The sequence below is a fragment of the Schistocerca cancellata genome, chromosome 9, assembly GCF_023864275.1.
Source record: "Schistocerca cancellata isolate TAMUIC-IGC-003103 chromosome 9, iqSchCanc2.1, whole genome shotgun sequence".
Classification (NCBI taxonomy): domain Eukaryota; kingdom Metazoa; phylum Arthropoda; class Insecta; order Orthoptera; family Acrididae; genus Schistocerca; species Schistocerca cancellata.
In genome coordinates, this window is record NC_064634.1 from 89,112,859 (window position 1) to 89,135,651 (window position 22,793).

The window sequence follows — 22,793 nt, forward strand, 5'->3', positions numbered from 1 at the left end:
AGGATCCTACGCAGTGCCGTAGGGGACCGCACCGCCACTTCCCAGCAAATTAGGGACACTGTTGCTCCTGGGGTATCGGCGAGGACCATTTGCAACCGTCTCCATGAAGCTGGGCTACGGTCCCGCACACCGTTAGGCCGTCTTCCGCTCACGCCCCAACATCGTGCAGCCCGCCTCCAGTGGTGTCGCGACAGGCGTGAATGGAGGGACGAATGGAGACGTGTCGTCTTCAGCGATGAGAGTCGCTTCTGCCGTGGTGCCAATGATGGTCGTATGCGTGTTTGGCGCCGTGCAGGTGAGCGCCACAATCAGGACTGCATACGACCGAGGCACACAGGGCCAACACCCGGCATCATGGTGTGGGGAGCGATCTCCTACACTGGCCGTACACCACTGGTGATCGTCGAGGGGACACTGAATAGTGCACGGTACATCCAAACCGTCATCGAACCCATCGTTCTACCATTCCTAGACCGGCAAGGGAATTTGCTGTTCCAACAGGACAATGCACGTCCACATGTATCCCGTGCCACCCAACGTGTTCTAGAAGGTGTAAGTCAACTACCCTGGCCAGCAAGATCTCCGGATCTGTCCCCCATTGAGCATGTTTGGGACTGGATGAAGCGTCGTCTCACGCGGTCTGCACGTCCAGCACGAACGCTGGTCCAACTGAGGCGCCAGGTGGAAATGGCATGGCAAGCCGTTCCAGAGGACTACATCCAGCATCTCTACGATCGTCTCAATGGGAGAATAGCAGCCTGCATTGCTGCGAAAGGTGGATATACACTGTACTAGTGCCGACATTGTGCATGCTCTGTTGCCTGTGTCTATGTGCCTGTGGTTCTGTCAGTGTGATAATGTGATGTATCTGACCCCAGGAATGTGTCAATAAAGTTTCCCCTTCCTGGGACAATGAATTCACGGTGTTCTTATTTCAATTTCCAGGAGTGTATGTAATACACTTGCAGGTGCTTCTCTCACTTTATCTGGCCAGAATGGGAACACGAAACTGGTCAGTCGGACGGTGCATGTATGGAGCAACTAGAAAAGCTTGTTACACGTTCATTATCGAAGAACGTTCCTGCACGTTCTCAATGCGGTTTGTTTATGAGCCAAGCCGCACACACTGAGTAATCTGGTGCCTGTTGTATTGTGGAATCTGGAGGCATGAGGCTATGGCAGCGATTACTGTGTAGGACACACGGAGTGGGTTCTGGTTGTGATTTATGTATCCTGCAGATACAAGGAGGTACTGTGATTTGGTGTGCTAATACCGCCATTTTCTAGTTATAATTTACAGACTGTATTCCGACAGAGCCTAGTCAAAACTTGTTCACGGATGTTGTCAGACATTGTCTGTTTGTGTCATTCATAGTAGTGGCTAATTCTACCTTATACTGCTCCTATGAATCTCACTGCTCACTACATGTTGTTGTCTAAAGACAAACTTTCTATGAGTACACATTGTTCATGCACAGCTGGCTTCTTAGACTTGTAGATAGTACTGCTATACTGTTTCGAATGCTGAGTTGTTTCACGGTAGTCTGTGACATTTCCTTATAGTTTTATGATCTAGAATCTACTGATATACGTATGTCAAAGTAAATCCTGACAAGGTACCGATGTGTTTATGAATTGTTATTATCAACTTGTGTTTCTTTACAGTACAGTGAAATTGAAGTTTTGAAGCATTTTAAACTAAATTAACAGCTGTCATTTTAAGTAATTCTGTTAGAGAGTGTTTTTTAAACACTTAATTTCTTTAAAAAATTAGTAAAAATATGAATTACTTGTAGCACAATGCTAATGCTTAAATTCTTGCGCTAGTAAATGATTTAGAATCTTATTGAATCAGTGTGTTTAAAACTATTTGCTGTTTGCAATTTAAGTGTTCCTTCAAAACTGCTGATCTTGACATACATTACACAAGTGAATAAATGTTCAGTTGTTAACCTGAGCACAATCAATCGATTCCACCCTTTTAAACTGCCCATCCAAACCATCCTGCTAACTTTTGGTAGTAGAGTGTGGTTGATTCATTGAGTGTGGATTGATACTTTGTGTTGCTTGCATTAAGGTAATTACAATGATGAAAGATAGAGGCTAAAACCATGGCTCATGAGCTGGTAGGGCAAGTATGTGAAAATAGTCACTTGCCTGTTGTGCAACAAATTACTGAACCCAATGAGGTAAGTTTGGCTGCTCCTGTAATAAGAGCTGCGTTTGATGAAATAACACAGTTCCCAAAGACTGAGTGCAGTTGGACAGCTAATGAAATACAGGGGTTTCGCAGAAGAGTTTTTGTGAAGTTTGGAAGGTAGGAGACGAGATACTGGCTGAACTGAAGCTTTTAGGACGGGTCGTGAGTTGTGCTTGGGTAGCTCAGTTGGTAGAGAACTTGCCCGGGCAAGGCAAAGGTCCCGAGTTCGAGTCTCGATCCGACACACAGTTTTAATCTGTCAAGAAATTTCAGCTTTTGCTTAGTTCCCAAAAGTGTGTGCTGGTGTGGCTCGTGCCGACGTCAGGTTGGCACTGATTAACCGTGTGTCGTATTCAGAGATCTCAATGCGTGAGGTGTAGAGGCGACACAACTGGCTGTTGCTACGACTATCGCAGCGTTGTAGGAGTGGGGACCTTGTTATGTACGCATACTCACACGGCTAGAGGTGCCGGATGACTGGCGTGAAGAAATAACATTATAATATTCAATAAGCTCTGAAGAAATAATTTCTCCCTATATAGTATTAAAATACTCGCATCCACCGATCTTATACAGAACATTATTTCCCCCTTACTAATTTTTTAAAACATTTTGGGATTGCTGGAATTATTGTGCTTTTTGAGTAAGAGCTCCACTATTGTAGAAAAAAATTTGTTCAGAGTGTGGCATGCCACACTCTAAAAAACTGCAAAATATTCCCTATCAAACATCTTTCACTTGGTATACCTACAAACCGAGCTTCCGGCCTCCAAACTTCTGAGCATCATTGCGACTTCTGAATTAACGGAAGCGCTCCTTTAATTCGTTCTAAAACTCACTACCCCTTCTTTAGGACACTCTGACATCCACCTACAGATGACGGTGAGTCATACAGAAACAAAGACAGAAAACCGTTTGCCAAATGGCTATTTCACTCCACACATGGTGCACTTAAAACTCCATTAGATAATGAAGTTGTCAGCTGCTGTGTGAAGAGTACAGCCATAGTGAGCAAGAGAGACGGAGATGAGCAGGTGGAGCGAAGCGGAATGTCGGATTTGATATCTAGAAGCAGTGCAATGTCAGCCGCCCCCACTTACTGGTGAGTTCAGACAGCCGTGAGATCTCGCTAGAAGCAGGAGCTACACAACGGCTACCGCTGAGGTCCTTGGATAGATCGATTTTTGTTCATTTCTCAGCCGATTTTAAAAATTCAGGCAGCTAGTGTAATTACAATTTGTATAAAAACCAGATGGCAGTTATAAGAGTCGAGGGGCATGAAAGAGAAGCAGTGGTTGGGAAGGGAGTAAGACAGGGTTGTAGCCTCTCCCCGATGCTATTCAATCTGTATATTGAGCAAGCAGTAAAGGAAACAAAAGAAAAATTCGGAGTAGGTATTAAAATCCATGGAGAAGAAATAAAAACGTTGAGGTTCGCTGATGACATTGTAATTCTGTCAGAGACAGCAAAGGACTTGGAAGAGCAGTTGAACGGAATGGATAGTGTCTTGAAGGGAGGATATAAGATGAACATCAACAAAAGCAAAACGAGGATAATGGAATGTAGTCGAATTAAGTCGGGTGATGTTGAGGGTATTAGATTAGGAAATGAGACACTTAAAGTAGTAAAGGAGTTTTGCTATTTGGGGAGCAAAATAACTGATGATGGTCGAAGTAGAGAGGATATAAAATGTAGACTGGCAATGGCAAGGAAAGCGTTTCTGAAGAAGAGAAATTTGTTAACATCAAGTATAGATTTAAGTGTCAGGAAGTCATTTCTGAAAGTATTTGTATGGAGCGTAGCCATGTATGGAAGCGAAACATGGACGGTAAATAGTTTGGACAAGAAGAGAATAGAAGCTTTCGAAATGTGGTGCTACAGAAGAATGCTGAAGATTAGATGGGTATATCACATAACTAATGAGGAAGTATTGAATAGGATTGGGGAGAAGAGAAGTTTGTGGCACAACTTGACCAGAAGAAGGGATCGGTTGGTAGGACATGTTCTGAGGCATCAAGGGATCACCAATTTAGTATTGGAGGGCAGCGTGGAGGGTAAAAATCGTAGGGGGAGACCAAGAGATGAATACACTAAGCAGATTCAGAAAGATGTAGGTTGCAGTAGGTACTGGGAGATGAAGAAGCTTGCACAGGATAGAGTAGCATGGAGAGCTGCATCAAACCAGTCTCAGGACTGAAGACCACAACAACAACAACAGTGTAATCTACGTGAAAGAGCTATTTATAGAAATCGTTTTCTAATTGACACAAGAAAATTTTTAATCTATTTTGTTTAAAACCTTTCACTTAATATCATGCACTGTGCATCATATGTGAGATTCTTTTTTGCCATAAATAATTACATAAGCAATGGTATCTGCTGGAATTTTAGTATGAAACCTTTTATTGTTGTCTCTTTAGCGGCAACTACATACACTCTATGAGTCGTATTTATAACATAAATTGGGTTGTTCCTTAGGAAATTATATGGATTTATAGAAACATCGCCTTTCATTTGCATAATCCGTTTAAATTCAGGAAAGTATCGTAAGCCTTCATGTAATTGTCTGGTGGAACTAAGGTCGATATATCTTGCGGAAGGGCTTAATTTCTTCCTCTCTTGAGAGGAATTGTGCATAGCTCAACATAATCAAATAATTACCAATCAACAACTTATTGTTTTTTCGATTTTTCTGAAATGTAACAAATATATATTTAGAAACATCAAATTCTGCTGAGATATATAAATTTGTAATATCTGACTAAAAATTCTGTTTACTACTCAATGCAGCAACTTAGACAATTTGTTGTTTGTAAGAGGATATCGGGATATTTTCAGTATATTTTCTCGCTGCTGCAGTTCCCAATTTGGCTCATATTTAACAATCGGTACAAGAATTTCCATAGATTCTACTACAATCCTACCTAATTTTTATTTTTATTTAAAAGTAGGACTCATTTGTCTCGCTATGTCGCATATCTCGCGATGGAAGCCTCGAGACTGTTCTCACTAATGATGGTTTTTTGGTTTGTCGTATATAGATTTTTAATCTGTCTGACCGTATTTTGTACAAAGAACTTTGCAACGTCAATTTCATTGCAATATTAACAATAAACACTGGCATTGCTCACCACCAGCAGCAGCAGTTCAAAAATGGCTCTGAGCACTATGCGATTTAACTTCTGAGGTCATCTGTCGCCTAGAAATTAGAACTAATTAAACCTAAATAACCTAAGGACATCACACACATCCATGCCCGAGACAGGAATCGAACCTGCGACCGTAGCGGTCGCTCGGCTCCAGACTGTAGCGCATAGAACCGCACGGCCACTCCGGCCGGTGCAGCAGCAGTGAACAAGTGTATTCGCCCGTGCGGTTTTCGTACTATTACTACTTCACTGTATAGAGTATCTCGAGTGGTCCATCGTTCGTGCTTTCCACCATAATTATTTTACCATCACTACGATCTAAGGCAGTATCTTTCTAGTTAACAAAATTGTCTAGATCATAAAGTCTACTTAAATTTCGTATAAAATTCATCATCAGTGGAGGCCAAACATTTTTTGTATCTTGTGTCACTAACTTGTGCAAAAATTTAAGTTTGCTTACTACTGTCAATAGTAAGTATGTCGAGAGATACCATTATTGTAGAACAACAAAACCCAAATTTGCTCTCTTCTTCACCCATAAGGAGAGAATATTTAAGTGAGTGTGACCGTAGTGTTTCATCCTTCATCGGCATTTCCAGGAGTGAACTGTCAAGAGGGAAGTAACAACCAGAAAAACCTGGAATAACCCAAAAAAGGATAACAAGTCTGAATGTGATAAGGAAGCTAGAAAGACTGAAAAAGCAAATACTGAATTTTGGTCAAGATATAATGAGGGGCGAGTGTAGTGGAAACGGAAAGAAGGCAATTAAGTATAAGACAATTCAGTATCAAAAGGGGATGAAAGTTTAATAATTGTGGGGGACTGGAACACAGTAATCTGTGAAAGTTAGCGGATAGAATTATGGGAGATCATGAGCTCGATAATAGGAGAGGAGAAAGATTCTAAGATAAACTTCGTCCGGTAGTAGCGATTACACAGTTCGAAATGCGCAAATCGAGGGGATATAACTACAAAAGGTCTGGAAATACAGGAATATTCTAACTGTATTACATCGTGGTCAGAAACAGATGTCGAAATCAGATACTGCACAGTAAAACGTCCCCAAGCGGTTATAGATTAAGCTTGAAACGTGTTAATTATGAAAAGTTGATAGTGATTTAGGTGAACGAATTTTTAAACTTTTTTGCCACATCATTAGTATTTTACTTTGAAATTCCTTGAACGTTCACCATTTGTCTCCTTAATAACTCTGGGTTTATTGAGTTTTAATTCATACCAGATTAATGCCTGCTGCTTCCCTCATTTAGACTGCATGGTCTGGTACCGATATACTTAGTTTTCCTTTAATCGAATTTTTATGTAATTCACAGAAGGCAACATTTTCTAAAACTTTCGCGCTAATTCCCACCATAAAATCATAAGCTTTTCCGGAAACACTTCTGATCTAAAAGTGATCTCAATAGCTAGAGTCAGCTGCCTTTTGAGTTCTTAATGTGATTTCCATATAAACTTTCATCCCATAACACATATTTCTTTGAAAGTCAAACACTAGTTTTTATAGATTCAGCTAGAAATATGTTTAAACGCAAGGAAATATGTTCATAACAATTTTCATCCTGTTTCAACTCTTTAGCGGTTAAATTTCCAAAAATGCAGATACACGTATTTTTTTTTGTCTGGCCGAGAAATTGAACACCAATTTTTGTAGTTCTAGCTTAAAAACTATGTTAATAGTGACATTTTTCAAAACGTGTTAATCCGTAACTTCACCCTCTTACGAACTGGCTTTTAATGAACGATGCCTCAGTATAAGATCAACATCCCCTCCAAATAACGAGTTTCTGTCATTAGTTGTTTGGGCTGAACGATGACCCCTTAGGGGTTGAATTTCCAAAAACAGTGAAACATGTAATCTTTTATTTGTAGCTGAGAAGGCAAAATCAAATTTTTGTAGATTTCGCTTAAAAAGTACTTTCATTGTGAAATATTCTCATTAAACTTTTCATTTCCTGTTGCTCTCCCTTAGCGTCAGAATGGCCAGAAACACTAAATACTTATTTTTGATTTTTAGCTGAGAAGTATCATTTTTCTTGTATGTAGATTTACAAATGCTCTAGTAGTTCTCTAATAATGACTTATTTTAAAAAGTGTTCCACCCACTATTTCACCCCCATTGGTTCAACATTTTGAAAGACGCTGAAATCCATTTCTTAACTTCTGACTGACAAAACAAATACGTTTCCACAGTTCTACCTTTAAAATTGCCCTAGTAGCGAAATATTTTCAAAAAAAATTTCTTCGCCTGTTTTGCGAAAAATACCTCCTTAATCAACACCTGTGTATAAGATCAACACTTTCTCCAGGTTTCTAGTTTCTGTCCTTAGCGGTCTGTTCTGGGTGATGAAGAGTTAGTCAGTGAGAGTCAGTCAAGACACTGCCGTATGTATATACAGGCATGTGGTTACTTTTAAATCTGTGATGAAGCTCTCCTTGTTTTCAAAGCATCTTTCTAATACGGCGGTCGGTCCACAACGGGTTTTCACCATTCATCTCAATTTTTGATAGGTACATACCAGTCTAAGGTGTGTTGTAGAATATTTTCAACTTTATACACATATACTCAACATTTTCATTCTCAAAGATCAATGTTTGATACCAGTTCATAGTGAATAGTATTCTGGAAGTCATCATCTCTTGCAGGTTGTAACCTTTGCACATGTCTTTTGGATAAAAGCAGAGTTTGCACGTGTGGAAACGCTGACATAACGATGACACTCTCATTTCCTTTTTGCTTTATCATTACCACACAGCGTGTCTCGTTATCTATGTCTCATTTACCAGGTTCTCTCTGTTTACCTGATCCCAGCGCTTATCTCTTCAGTTTGTGTAATGTCATCATTATTGTCATATGAAAACCTGCCTACCAAAGCAGTTTCATCTGCTTCAAGTTACGTGTACATTGAAGGTCTGTACGAGGGGACGTTTGTCTGGTGTGATAGAAGAAGAAACAGAAGTCGATTTAGAAGGGATAGGGGATCCAGTAACAGAAACAGAACTTAAGAGAGCTTAGGAACAAATAAGGCAGAAGGGATTCATAATATTCCAACAGAATCTCTAAAATTATTAGGAGAACTGTCAACAGAACGACTATTCACGTTGGTGAATAAAATGTATGAGTCTGGCAATATACCGTCTGACTTTCGGAAAAATATGATCCACACAATTCCAAAGACAGCAATTTGTGAATAAAATGTATGAGTCTGGCAATATACCGTCTGACTTTCGGAAAAATATGATCCACACAATTCCAAAGACAGCAAGAGGTGACAAGTGCAAGTATTATTGCACACTCAGGTTAACAGCTCAAGCATGCAAGTTGCTAACAAGAAAAATATACATAAGAATGAAAAAGGTAATAGGGGATGTTTCAGATGACGATCTGTTTGGCCTTAGGAAACGTAAAGACGCCAGAGAGGCAATTCTTACGTTGCGGTTGATAAAGGAAGCAAGGCTACAGAAAACCAAGAAACGTTCATGGGATCTGTCGACCTGCAGAAAGCGTTCGCCAAAGTAAATCGGTGTGAGATGTTGGAAATATTTAGAAAAATGGTGTAAATTATAGAGAGAGATGGGTACACAGAGGGAATAATAAGAGTGTACGACCAAGAACGAAGTGCTCGTACTAGAAAGGGCGTAAGACAAGGATGTAGTGTTTCGCCCCTGCTGTTGAATCTGTACGAGGTGCATTCAAGTTCTAAGGCCTCCGATTTTTTTTCTCCGGACTGGAAAGAGATTGAAACATGCGCATTGTTTTAAGATGAGGCCGCGTTCATTGTCAATACGTCCCAGAGATGGCAGCACCGTACGGCAGATGGAATTTTACCGCCAGCGGCGAGAATGAGAACTGTTTTAAATACTTAAAATGGCGACGTTTTCCTTACTTGAACAGCGTACGATCATTCGTTTTCTGAATTTTCGTGGTGTGAAACCAATTGAAATTCATCGACAGTTGAAGGAGACATGTGGTGATGGAGTTATGGATGTGTCGAAAGTGCGTTTGTGGGTGCGACAGTTTAATGAAGGCAGAACATCATGTGACAACAAACTGAAACAACTTCAGGCTCGTACAAGCCGGTCCGAGGGCACGATCGAGAAAGTGGAGATAATTGTTTTGGGGGATCGCCGAATGACTGTTGAACGGATCGCCTCCAGAGTTGGCATTTCTGTGGGTTCTGTGCACACAATCCTGCATGACGACCTGAAAATGCGAAAAGTGTCATCCAGGTGGGTGCCACGAATGCTGACGGATGACTACATGGCTGCCCGTGTGGCACGTTGCCAAGCAATGTTGACGCGCAACGACAGCATGAATGGGACATTCTTTTCGTCGGTTGTGAGAGTGGATGAGACGTGGATGCCATTTTTCAATCCAGAAACAAAGCGCCAGTCAGCTCAATGGAAGCACACAGATTCACCGCCACCAAAAATATTTCGGGTAACCGCCAGTGCTGAAAAAATGATGGTGTCCGTGTTCTAGTACAGCGAGGGCGTAATCCTTACCCATTGCGTTCCAAAAGGCATTATGGTAACAGGTGCATCCTACGAAAATATTTTGAAGAACAAATTCCTTCCTGCACTGCAACAAAAACGTCTGGGAAGGGCTGCGCGTGTGCTGTTTCACCAAGACAACGCACCCGCACATCGAGCTAACGTTACGCAACAGTTTCTTCGTGATAACAACTTTGAAGTGATTCCTCATGCTCCCTACTTACCTGACCTGGCTCCTAGTGACTTTTGGCTTTTTCCAACAATGAAAGACACTCTCCGTGGCCGCACACTCACCAGCCGTGCTGCTATTGCCTCAGCGATTTTCCAGTGGTCAAAACAGACTCCTAAAGAAGCCTTCGCCGCTGCCATGGAATCATGGCGTCAGCGTTGTGAAAAATGTGTATGTCTGCAGGGCGATTACGTCGAGAAGTAGCGCCAGTTTCATCGATTTCGCATGAGTAGTTAATTAGAAAAAAAATCGGAGGCCTTAGAACTTGAATGCACCTCGTACATCGAAGAAGCAATGATGGAAATAAAACAAAGGTTCAGCAGTGGTATTAAAATTCAAAGTGAAAGGGTGCCAATGATACGATTCGTGACATTGCTATCCTGACTGAAAGTGGAGAAGAATTACATTATCTGCTGAATGGAATGGACAGTCTAATGAGTACGGAATGTGGTCTGAGAGTAAATCGAACAGAGCAAGCAATGACAAGTAGTAGAAACGAGATAGGGAGAAAATAACCAATGACGGACGGAGCAAGGAGAACATTAAAATAAGACTAGAACTGGCAAAAAGGGCATTCCTGGCCAAGAGAAGTCTGTTAGGATCAAACATTGATTTGAAGAAGAACTTTCTGAGAATTACGTTTGTATCACAGCATTGAGTGGTAGTGAAACATGGACTTCACGGACTGTAGGAAAACCGGAACAGAAGAGAATCGAGGCATTTGAGATGTGGCGCTACAGGCGAATGCTGAAGATTAATCGGACTGGTAAGTTAAGGAATTATTAGGTTTTGCGTGGAATCGTAGAGGAAAAGAATATGTGGTAAATACTGATAAAAATAAGGAACAGGATGATAGAGCATCTGTTAAGACATGAGGGAATGACGTCCATGGTACTAGACGGAGTCGTAGAGGGAAAAAACTATAGAGGATGAGAGAGCCTGAAATACATCCAGCAGACAGCCTAGGACGTAGGTTGCAAGTGCTACTCTGAGATGAAGAGGTTGGCACAGTAGAGAAATCAAACGAGTCAGAAGACTGACGACTCAAAAAAATTACGTGCGAGAAAGTGTACCCATTATTGCAAACACCATTCTGGACGAATATTTCTCTATGATACCGGCTCACTTAACTGGGATGATTTAATATTCACTCGTATTGCATTAAGAATAAGAGTATCTATTACCGAAGATGTAGCTTCAAGAGGGGAGGGGAGCGAGTAGCACAGAAATTTGAGCTTTTGACGAAATTTGGCTAGTATGAAGATAGACGTTGTAACTTTTTTTCTTTTAGCATTGTAGGTGTTCTCACTTCCGTTACTTATAACCATATGTTAGCTGCAGAGAAATTAGTATTGTTTGTCTAATAAGTCAGTCCAGCGTTATTCCAACTGTTTCCATCCGTATCATGTGTCTCTTCAATTGCAGATCAACCATCGGTATTGCAGAGGGCGCATAGAACTCTGTGGATGGAATTAGACGGCCGCGTTTGGACCATAGATTCTTTCTCGAAAGGTTTAGAAGGAAGCTTTACAAATGGTAAAAATCAGTATTAAGGAAACGCATTCTTAGGCACTGGGAATCGTTACGGCCTGCGACAAATTAAAAATAGAACACCGATTTTAGTTATACCCACAGAGCTGGTATACCGCTACTCAACTCGATTAAGTCTCCGAGTTCAAGGTTCGAGTTGAGATCGCCATTAATTTGTCCCTTTCAATGGAAATTGTCCAGATCATTGTACACTGTGAAGAACAAAACACTTTGTAAGATGAAACGCATACTACCGCCGTCAGCATCGCGGTGCATGGTGAGGTCTTAGAATATATGCAAGTGCAACGTCAGTTTCGTATTTACTACAGTACTACTTATTAGACTATTTTGGTGCTAATGAAGTGATTAGCTCGTGTTCATTATTCACTCTATGACTACCAAACTGATAAAGCAACATTAGCGCAATCGTCTTCCCAACGTAACTGTGACGAAATAGTGATACCAGGGGGTATCGAACGTCATATGCTGCCACAGGCGACTTTGAAACGTTGAGATATCGCTTAGCACCTCCACTCAGAATATTCTCCAGTAGCATTAAATTTCCACACGCAGTGACGACCAGAAAGTCATCTGCGGTTATCCACAACGAGTACGAGGGAATACTGAAAGGTAATGCCTCCGCATTCTTTCTTCTCTCCTCAGGTTTGGTTACGGCATTACGTGTCGTGCATATTACTCGGCCGATTCTCCCTCTTCGCTGGTGCAAGTTGCAACCCTCTGTCGCTAGAGGGCTCCGGATTGTAGCGCGTAAAATGGCAGTGTGTAACGTAACTATGTCAGTGAAACCCGTTAAAGAATAAAAGCTGTGTACGGTGATGAATGTATCGACATCGCTAAAGTGCAACGTAGGGTTGTTCGTGGTCGTAATGAGTAAATGGTGGTGCTACGGCGAGTGTACATCGGATACAAGGGTATCGTCAGGAGTGCCCCATGGAAGTGTGACAGGAACCCTGTTGTTCTCTGTATACATAAACGATTTGGCAGACAGGGTGGGCAGCAGTATGTGGTTGTTTGCTGAAGATGCAGTGGTGTACGGTAAGGTGTCGAGGTTGAGTGACTTGTAACGCCGGAAATGCATATCCTCCTATTTCCATTTATTGTACTATAGATTTTTCCTTCTTTTGTTACGTGAAGATATAACATTTCTGTGTCTTTGTATATTGTAATTGTTTTACTATTTGTATATATATGCATTTATGTCGATGTATAAATGGTTTGTTTTGTGAACATGATTTGTATTTATACGCTGGGTGTGGCCTAGGGAAAACTATGCTGTCGAACGAATAATTCCATAGGTCGTGTGGAGAACCAGTGTTGAGGATCTTTGGTAGTGTTAACTCTGCCGCATGGAGCGCGGGCAGGGAGAGTCTGACTGGGGTGGTGCAGTGGAGCAGGTGTGTTGTGTGATGCTCCCCCGAGTTGCCGCGCTTTCGGGGTTGCTCGACTTGCTATGATAGTTTCTGACACGTGTCGCGGACGGGAAGCATTTGCTGGCACACATCAAGAGCCCGTTTCGCCTGGTGACCGTGTCGAGAAAAAGGCGCGCCAATATCCAGCTTCTGCAACAGCGACGACCGACAATGAGTGACTGTCGCCACCTCCTCGATCGACGGCTTCAAACCTTCAATCAGCCAACAAGGAAGACTGGAAGCACGTAAAGTTTTAGAACTGTATGGCAGACCTCAGCTTTTCAAACTGTTCCATTTTCATAACTAAATTACAGCAACGTAGCATGAACCTTTGTTGCTCATTGTCCCAATTGCATTACCAAGCAGGGTCCCTTCCTTTTCTGGAATGAACCCGAGTGTCGTTGAAATTCAAACGCCAGCATCATTCGATTTCACTGCTTTAATTTCAAAGTTCAGTTAAGGTATTCATAGCTGGCTACAATATTTAGATTACACAAGCACAAATTAAGAGTGCGAGTTTTGTTACCGTATTTTAGCTTACCTGTGACTGCACCTCAGCTTGGTACATACTAAATTTTACTATTGTTAACTGTTCAGAATCATTTAATTCAAGTTAAAAGTTAAATCTCTTATTTCTAAATTTCGTAGATTCAAGTAGCTTTTGAAATGATTGTTGAGGTAGTCCAAGACTAACCGTATTTTACTGAATTTCGATGTGCTTCAGAAAGAAAGCTCACTATTAACTTCAGTCACTAAATTAACTTTCGATTTTCCGGTTGTATTAATTCTTCTGCTAAATTAAGTCAGAGTGTAGCGAAATTTATTACTTTTGACAAACTTTCAGTTTTCACACTACACATGTCAACCTTCAGTTGCAACGCTTTTAGTGCTAATTATATGTGCAATAACCTTTCTTTTTCAGATATTATAGTAGTTGTCCATAGGACTGGCTACCGTAATTTTCCCCAAATCGCAAATATCTAATTTGCGCCAATTACTTGTTAACGTGACGACCGCACATTTATATTCTTTATTAACTTTACCCCTTTTCAAAATTAATTTACCAGTTTCATTTACATTTTTCCTTTCATTTACATGTAACCCTTTCCTCCCTCTTTACCGACAGATTACCTTCGGTGACGATTGCTTTTCCCAAATTTCCATTAGGTACACGCGGTTAAATTTTTAACTGTCATTATGGTCGATAAGTCAGGGGGAGATTACAGACTGTAGGACAATACAAGACGACTTAAAACAAAATTTCAGTTGGTGTGGTGAACGGCAGCTAGCCCTAAATGTTGAAAAACGTTAAGTTAATGCGGATGAGTAGGAAGATCAAACCTGCAATGTTGGAATAAAGTGTCATGCTTGACACAGTCAAGTCATTTAAATACGAGCGTTGGAACTTTAATAGTGACAGCTATTTATTTACAGCTTGTACAAGATATATACGTGTTTCAAAGTAGTCACCAGCATTGTGTATAACCCGTTGCCAGCGATGTGTACGTCGTAGGATACTCTTAGCAGTGCCAGTTGTGTTGACAGTTCGAGCGGCAAGGTCTATTGTCCGACGATTTTGTGGCAGTTCTCAGGCGAATGCCATGAAGTGTTTCCTTCAGTTTAGAAATCGAGTGGAACTTACGAGGTCTTAAATCAGGGTAGTGCAGAAGGTGGTATAGCACTTAGCAGCTCCACCAGTCAAACAAATCAGTACCAGCTTGCACCGTACGTGCTTGAGCGTTGTCCTGCAAAATGATGGTCAGGTCCTGCAGACAGTGTCTCCACTTCTGTCTCTATGCTGTTCATTTTTGGAACACAACCTACGACCAGCTTAGAGACAGAAGTCTCTTTTGAACAATGTCGCCCCGATAGCTCAGTGGTCAGCGTGACGAATTGCCGTCCTATGACGGATTCCCGTTCTACGGTCCCGGTTTCGATTTCCGGCTGGGTCGGGGATTATCTCCGCTCAGGGACAGAGTGTTGTGTTGTCTTCATCATCACTTCATCCCCATCCAGCACGCAGGCCGCCCAGTGTGGTGTCGAATGTAATAAGACCTGCACCAAGGAGGCCGGACTTGCCCCCGAAACACTCATTTCCATTTTGAAAAATTAGTTCAGGAGTCCTCTCGAATTGCCAATGGTTTCGAAAACATACTCGACATCCTAGCAACAAATAATCCTGAGCAAACACGGAGGATCATTATGGATACATGTGTTAGTGACCACAAGCTTGCTGTAGCGAAACTGAATACCAGAACATCCAAACCCAACAAAAATAAACTAAAAATATATCTAATTAAAAAGTGGATAAAGGTTCGCTTGAGGCTTTCCTAAGACAGAGTCTCCACTGTTTCCTCTCTGAATTGTAAGCGTAGACCAGATGCGGTTCAGAGAAATAGATGAGAAATTCAGATATATATACTAAGCTTATGGAGTGTAGCCATGTATAGAAGTAAAATTTGGACGATAAATACTTTAAATAAGAAGAGAATAGAAGCTTTCAAAATGGGCTACAGAATAATGCTGAAGATTAGAAGGGTAGATCACAGAACTAATGAGGAGGTACTGAATAGGTCTGGGCAGAAGAGAAATTTGTGGAAGAACTTGACTAGAAGAAGGGATCAGTTGGTAGGACATGTTCTGAGACATCACGGGACCACCAATTTAGTATTGGAAGGAAGCGTGGAGTGTAAAAATCGTAGAGGGAGACCAAGAGATGAATACACTAAACAGATTCAGAAGGTTATAGGTTGCAGTAGGTACTGGGAGATGAAGAAGCTTGCACAGGATAGAGTAGCATGGAGAGCTGCATCAAACCAGTCTCTGGACTGAAGACCACGACAACAACAACAACAACAACATGCTAAGTAAATATATAAGTCATTTTACTGATCCCCGTGGTACACTAAACAGGTCAGGAACGCAAAACCCTCAACATTAGCGGTTTACAGAAGCTCTAACCGTAGCGTAAGCTCCAATGTAATAATTTTTCATACTTTTCACACGACTTTGTCTCGAAATCCGGCAGAAAAACACAAGATCTCTAAGTTATATTAAAATACATCTGCGGGAAAACACAATCAACAACTTCACTGCATAATAACAATGGTGAAATTAGTGGTGACAGAGCCACTAAAGCAGAGTTACTAAATACGGTGTTCCGACATTCCTTCACGAAAGAAGACGTAAATATTCCAAAACAGCTGCCAACTTGAGTAACTTAGAAGAAGGTATTCTCAGTGAATCAAAGCAGCGTAAGTCACTTAACAAAGGCAATGCCTCCCGTCCTGATTATATTCGAATCTGGTTCCTCTCATAGTATGCTGATACAATAGCCCCATATTTAGCAACCGACCGTTCGCTGGACGATCCGTACCTAAAGACTGAAATGTTGCACAAGTCACGTCAATACCGAAGAAAGGAAACAAGGATAATCCGCTGAATTGCAGACCCACATCAAAAAAAGTGGTTCAAAAGGCTATGAGCACTGTGGGACTTAGCTTCTGAGATCATCAGTCCCCTACAACTTAGAACTACTTAAACCTAACTAACGTTAGGACATCACACACATCCATGCCCGAGGCAGGATTCGAACCTGCGACCGTAGCGGTCGCGCGGTTCCAGACTGTAGCGCCTAGAACCACTCGGCCAGCCAGGCTGGCAGACCCATATCTCTAAAGTTAATTTGCGGTAGGATTTTGGGACACTTACTGTGTTCGAACATTATGAGTTATCTTGAAGAAAACTGTTTATTGAGAAACAGCAAACACGGATTCAGAAAATAACGTTCAAACTGATTCACGTTTTTAGATGTCAAATTGATTGCACACTTTTAGATTTCCCATAAGGCTTTTGGTACCATACCTCACAAGTGACTTCTAATCAAATTGCGGGCTTAAGGACTATCGTCTCAGTTGTGAGACTGGAATCGTGTTTTCCAGGCAGAAAGTTTACAGTTCGTAGTAATTAACGGAAAATCACCGAATAAAACAGCAGTAATATCCGGCGTACCCCAAGTTAGTGTTATAGGCCCTCTACTGTTCCTTATCTACATAAACGATTTAGAAGACAAGCTGAGTAGCCTTCTTAGATTGTTTGCAGAATATACTGTCATTTACCGTCTTATAAAGTCGTCAAATGATCAAAACAAATTGCAAAACGTTTTAGATAAGATATCCGTTTCGTGCGAGAAGTGTTAGTGGCTCTAAATAATGAAAAGTGTGAAGTCATCCACATGAGTAACAAAGAGAATCAGGTAAATTTCGATTACACGATATATCACACTAACCTAATCAAGTAAATACTTAGGGATGTCATTTACGAAGACCGTAAGTGGATCGATCAGAGAGACAGTGTTGTGGGAAAAGCAAACCAAGAATTTCGCTTTATTCGCAGAGCACTGAGAAAATGCAGCAGGTCTACTAATGAGACTGCCTATACTAAGGTTGTAAGTCATCTTTTAGACTGTTGCTGTGCGGTGTGGGATCCGCATCACATAGGATCGATGGAGGACTTCGAAAAGGTTGAAAGAATGGAAGCTCGTTTTGTACTGTCACGAAATAGTGGTGAGAGTGCCACAGATATGATACGTGGGTTGGAGTGGAAATCATTAAAACAAAGGTTGTTTTCGTTGCGGCCGGATGTTCTCGTGAAATTTTATCTGCCAAGTGGGATATAACAAAAAATCTGCTGAGCGCTAAATATGGACTAAGAGAAATCCGAAGGAGGACGGAAATAATGAGGAGTAGCAGAAATTACGTTAGTCAGAAACTTAATATCAAAATTTGGAACGAGAAAGTAGACGAAGTGAAGCTATTCTGCACCTTACTGAAGCTTACTGAAATATTGTAGGAAGAATTTAGCGTTCGACAGTGCATGTTGCTGGTGGGATTTCACTTTTGACGGCACTTAATGGCATAGAAGTTTTATGGTACGTTACACTAGAGGCAGATATAAATATTGTTTTCAGTGTGTGTATCATTGCGATTTATTGATTGGTGTCCTTGTTTTATAGCACTTGACAACGAGATAACGTAGTCACGAAACAAGATGTGTTAAAAATATCATACGTTTGAGAACTGGTGGCGTAACATTCTCGTCCCCATCCAAAACGGCTCCACTTGTTTCAGCCATGTGCCTTACACTGAAGAAGAGATTTCAGATAATCTGTCTGGAGCACAGCATCGTCAACAAAAGAGTCACGTACTCAGAGCAAAGCAAAAAAAAAGAAGGGAATCCAAGCGCTTGAGATATGGTGCTACGCAACGATGTTGAAAATAGGGTCGAGTTATTAGAACTGAGGTTTACCGCAGAATCGGCAGGGAAAAAAATATAAAACTCTTACTAGAAGGAAGGACTTAATAGGTCGTAGTTTAGAACGTGGAATATCTTCCATGGCAGTAGATGGAATTGTAGGGGGTAAAAACTGTAGGAGGACAGATACATTAGAATGTATCCCAGAAATAATTCAGGAATTTTCCATGTAATTGTTATACTGAGACAAAGTCCGCCTGCTTAGCTGGGTGGTAACGCTCCTGCCTCCCGTACAACGGGCCCGGGTTCGATTCCCTGCCGGGTTGGAGATTTTGCCCTCTCGTGGACTGAGTGTTGTGTTATCATCATTTCATCCTCATCACCGGCGCCCAGGTCACCCAATGTGCGTCACCTGAACTAAAACTTGCGCTTAGCTGCCGAACTTACCCGGGCGGGGCCCCCCGGCCAACGATAACATACGCTCATTTCATTTCGTTTCACTGAGACGAAAAGTTTGGCGCAAGATAGGAAGTCGTGGCGAGTCGCATCAAACCTGTAAGAGGACTAACGTCACAAAAAAAGAAAAGGACACAGACGTTCAGATGGTTCAAATGGTTCTATCGGGCGTAACTTGTGAGGTCATCAGTCCTCTACAACTTAGAACTACTTAGACCTAACTAACCTAAGGATATTACACACATCCATGCCCGAGGCAGGATTCGAACCTGCGACCGTAGCGGTCGCGCGGTTCTAGACTGTAGCTCCTAGAACCGCTCGGCCACCCCGGCCAGCGACACAGACCTCACTAAGGCAAAAAGCGAATGGCCGTCGTTATGTAATGAGGACGTTATCTCCATAGGGACTGGTTAATTGACTCCAAACATTACTCCTACCCCACAGTTCATATATTCTGACCTTAAATGGAAAGAAACTGTCAATATTAATAGATTAAGAGCTGGTCACACGCCTGTCAGCAAAATAAATACATGTGTTAAAATTAAAAGACTTAGCAAATTGTGATTACTGTACAGTTGAAGCAGGCATAAGTCCACGAGAGGAGAAAATCTCCAACCCGGTAGGGAATCGAACCGGTTACCACCCAAGCTAAGCAGGCGGACTTCGTCTCAGTATAAAAATTACACGAAAAATTCCTGAATTATTTCTGTAATATATTCTAATGTATGTGTCCTCCTACAGTTTTTACCCCTTACAATTCCCTCTACTGCCATGGAAGATATTCCACAACCTAAAACACGACCTATGACGTCCTTCCTTCTGCGTATGTAAAATGAAAATCCCCCTCCCTACATCCGTGGGCAGTAAGTACGGCTGCTTCAGGCTGGACCCATATTCACGGTACCGCTGCGTCTGTTTCGTTGGTGAAGAACTCTTACGGGGTCCAGTAAGCCTGATGAGGTTAATTGAGGAGCTACTTGAATGAGAAGTAGGCAGCTCCAAGGTCTAGAAAGCCGGCAACAGCTGGGAGAGCGGTGTACTGACACAGTGCCCTACACGTCGTTTTTAAATTACGCCACCGGCAAATTATGACAAGACGGTCGTCCGCGATCGAATGGGACACCCGGATGAGAACGTGGAGATTTTCTTTGTTTGTAACACGTAAAAATCAAAGGACAATGACGATATGAAGAACTCAAAAGTATCTATTACTAGGATTAATTTAATTCTTTGAACTGTCAGACTTGTGATGATATTAGTAAATACATAGTTTCAGTTTAGTAATAGCGGATACCCTGTTCAAGAAGAAATACTTCAGTTGATTGATGAAAGGAGGAAGTACAAAAATGTTCCGGGAAACTCAGGAATAGACAAATAAAAGTCGCTGAGGAATGAAATAAATAGGAAGTACATGGAAGATAAGAAGAAATGACTGCAGGAAGAATGTGAAGACATTGAAAAAGAAATGAATGTCGGAAGGACCGCCTCAGCATACAGGAAAATCAAAACAAACTTCGGTGACATTCAAAGCAACGGCGCTAAAATTAAGAGTGCAACGGGAATTCTACTGTTAAATACAAAGGAAAGACCGGATATGTGGAAAGAATACGTTGAAATCCTCTATGAGGGCGGAAGATTTGTCTGATGTGATAGGAGAAGAAACAGGACGCGATCTAGAATTCAAAAGAGCTTCGGAGGACTTAACGTTCCAAAGGAATTTCTAAAATCATTGAGGGAAGTGGCAACAAAACGACTTTTCACGCTGCTATGTAAAATGTATGAGTCTGACGACATACCATCTGATTTTCGGAAAATAATCTTCACACAATTCCGAAGACGGAAAGAGCTGACAAATGCGAGAATTATCGCACAGTCAGCACGTCAGCTCATGCATCCAAGTTGCCTACAAGAATAATATACAGAAGAATGGAAAAGAAAATTGAGGACGCGCAAAATGAGGATCAGTTTGGCTTTATGAAAGGTAAAGGCACGAGACAGGCAATTCTGACATTGCGGTTAATAGTGGAAGTAAGACTAAAAAAATTCAAGACACGTTCACAGGATTTGTCGACCGGGAAAAAGCGTTCGACAGTGTAAAATGGTGTCAGATGTTCGAAAAGCTGAAAGAAGTAGGAGTAGGCTATAGGGAGAGATAGGTCATATACAATACATACAACAGCCAAGAGTGGACGACCAAGAACTAAGGCTCATATTAAAAAGGGTGTAAGATAAGGATGTGCCTTTCGCCCCTACTGTTGAATCTGTGCATCGTGGAAGCAATGAAGGCAATCAAAGAAAAGTTCAGGAATGGAATTAAAAATTCAAGGTGAAAGGATATCAATGATACGAGATATCAATGATACTATTGGCTGCTGACATCACTATCCGGAGTGAAACTGTAGAGGAATTAAATGATCTGTTGAACGGAATGAACAGTCTAATGAGTACACAGTATTGATTGAGATTAAACCGAAGAAAGACAAAGGTAATGAGAAGTAGTAGAAATGAGAACACCGAGAAACTTAACAACACGGTTGATGGTCATGAAGTAGATGAAGTTAAGGAATTGTGCTACCTAGGCAGTAGAATAACCGATGATGGACGGAGCAAAGAGGACATCAAAAGCAGACTAGGAATGGCAAAAAGGGCATCTCTGACCAAGAGATATCTACTAATATCAAATATCCGCCTTAATTTGAGGAAGAAATTCTTCCTCAGATTTCCGAGGATTTACGTCTGGAGTACAGCATTATATGGTAGTTAAACATGGACTGTGGGAAAACCAGAACAGAAGAAAATCGAAGCATTTGACATGTGCTGCTACAGACGAAAATTAGGTCGACTTAAAAAATGAGGAATGAGGAGTTCTGCGCACAATCGGAGAGGAAAAGAATGGTGGAAAACACTGATAAGGAGAAGGGACAGGATTATAGACATCTGTTAAGACATGAGGGAATGAATTCAATGCTAGTAGAGGGACCTGTAGAGGGCAAAAACTGTAGAGGAAGACAGAGATTGGAATAAATCCAGCAAATAATCGAGCACATAGGTTGCAAGTGCTACTCTGAAATGAGGAGATTGTCATAGTAGCGGAAAAATGGAAAATTGTCGTTAGGTCTTACGGGACCTAACTGCTGAGGTCATTGATCCCTAAGCTTACACACTACTTAATCTAACTAACACTCTTACAGTAAAGAAAAAAAAACACACCCGCGCCCGAGGGAGGACTCGAACTTTCTACGGGGGCACGTGCGAACCCACAGGAGAGGAATTCGTGACAGGCTGCATCAAACTAGTCAGAAGACTGATCACCAAAAAAAAAAAAAAAAAAAAAAAAGATTTAAAACAGATCTTAAGTATGACTATAAGGTTGCACTTTTCTACTAATTGATTTTCTAACTCGTTAGCTTGTGAAAATTGAATGACATGGTGGTTAATGTCTTCACAAAAAATGCTGTATTATTAAACACACTTTCGTTTTCATGTTCCTAAATTTTGTACCTGTAAAATAAAATAATCGGACAACGCGCCCAGTGTCAACATAGTTCGCACGTATAATTTGTGGTCCTAACTGCACTGAACCAACTTGAACGATAAAGATGTGTAAAATTTCTGTCGGCCCCCCAACGGAAAGTACCACTTAAACTTCGGTGAGTGTGATAACAGCACGTCGGATGCCACACTCAGTACACCCTTATGATTATAAAATACTCATCCATCTTGTTTCCTGGTTTTTGGATAGTATGTGAAGCCAGTTGGCCTGCACATTCGCCTCAATTAACTCGAATTTATTCTCTGCGGGAAGATTATAAATGAGATCTATGTGCAAGTTCCTACGACCCAAAATGATTTAAACTACCTACTTGTTACAGCGCGTGGAACGATATCAACGGAATCTGATCAGTCTGTCCAGAAGTGCAGACACGCAGGGAGTTCGAGGAGGAGTGGTCATGAGTGAGTGCTGTGGCAGGAACGACCAGTCGAAGCATTTAAGTTCAGTAAATGTGAGCTGTAAAATACACATCTTGAGAACTAT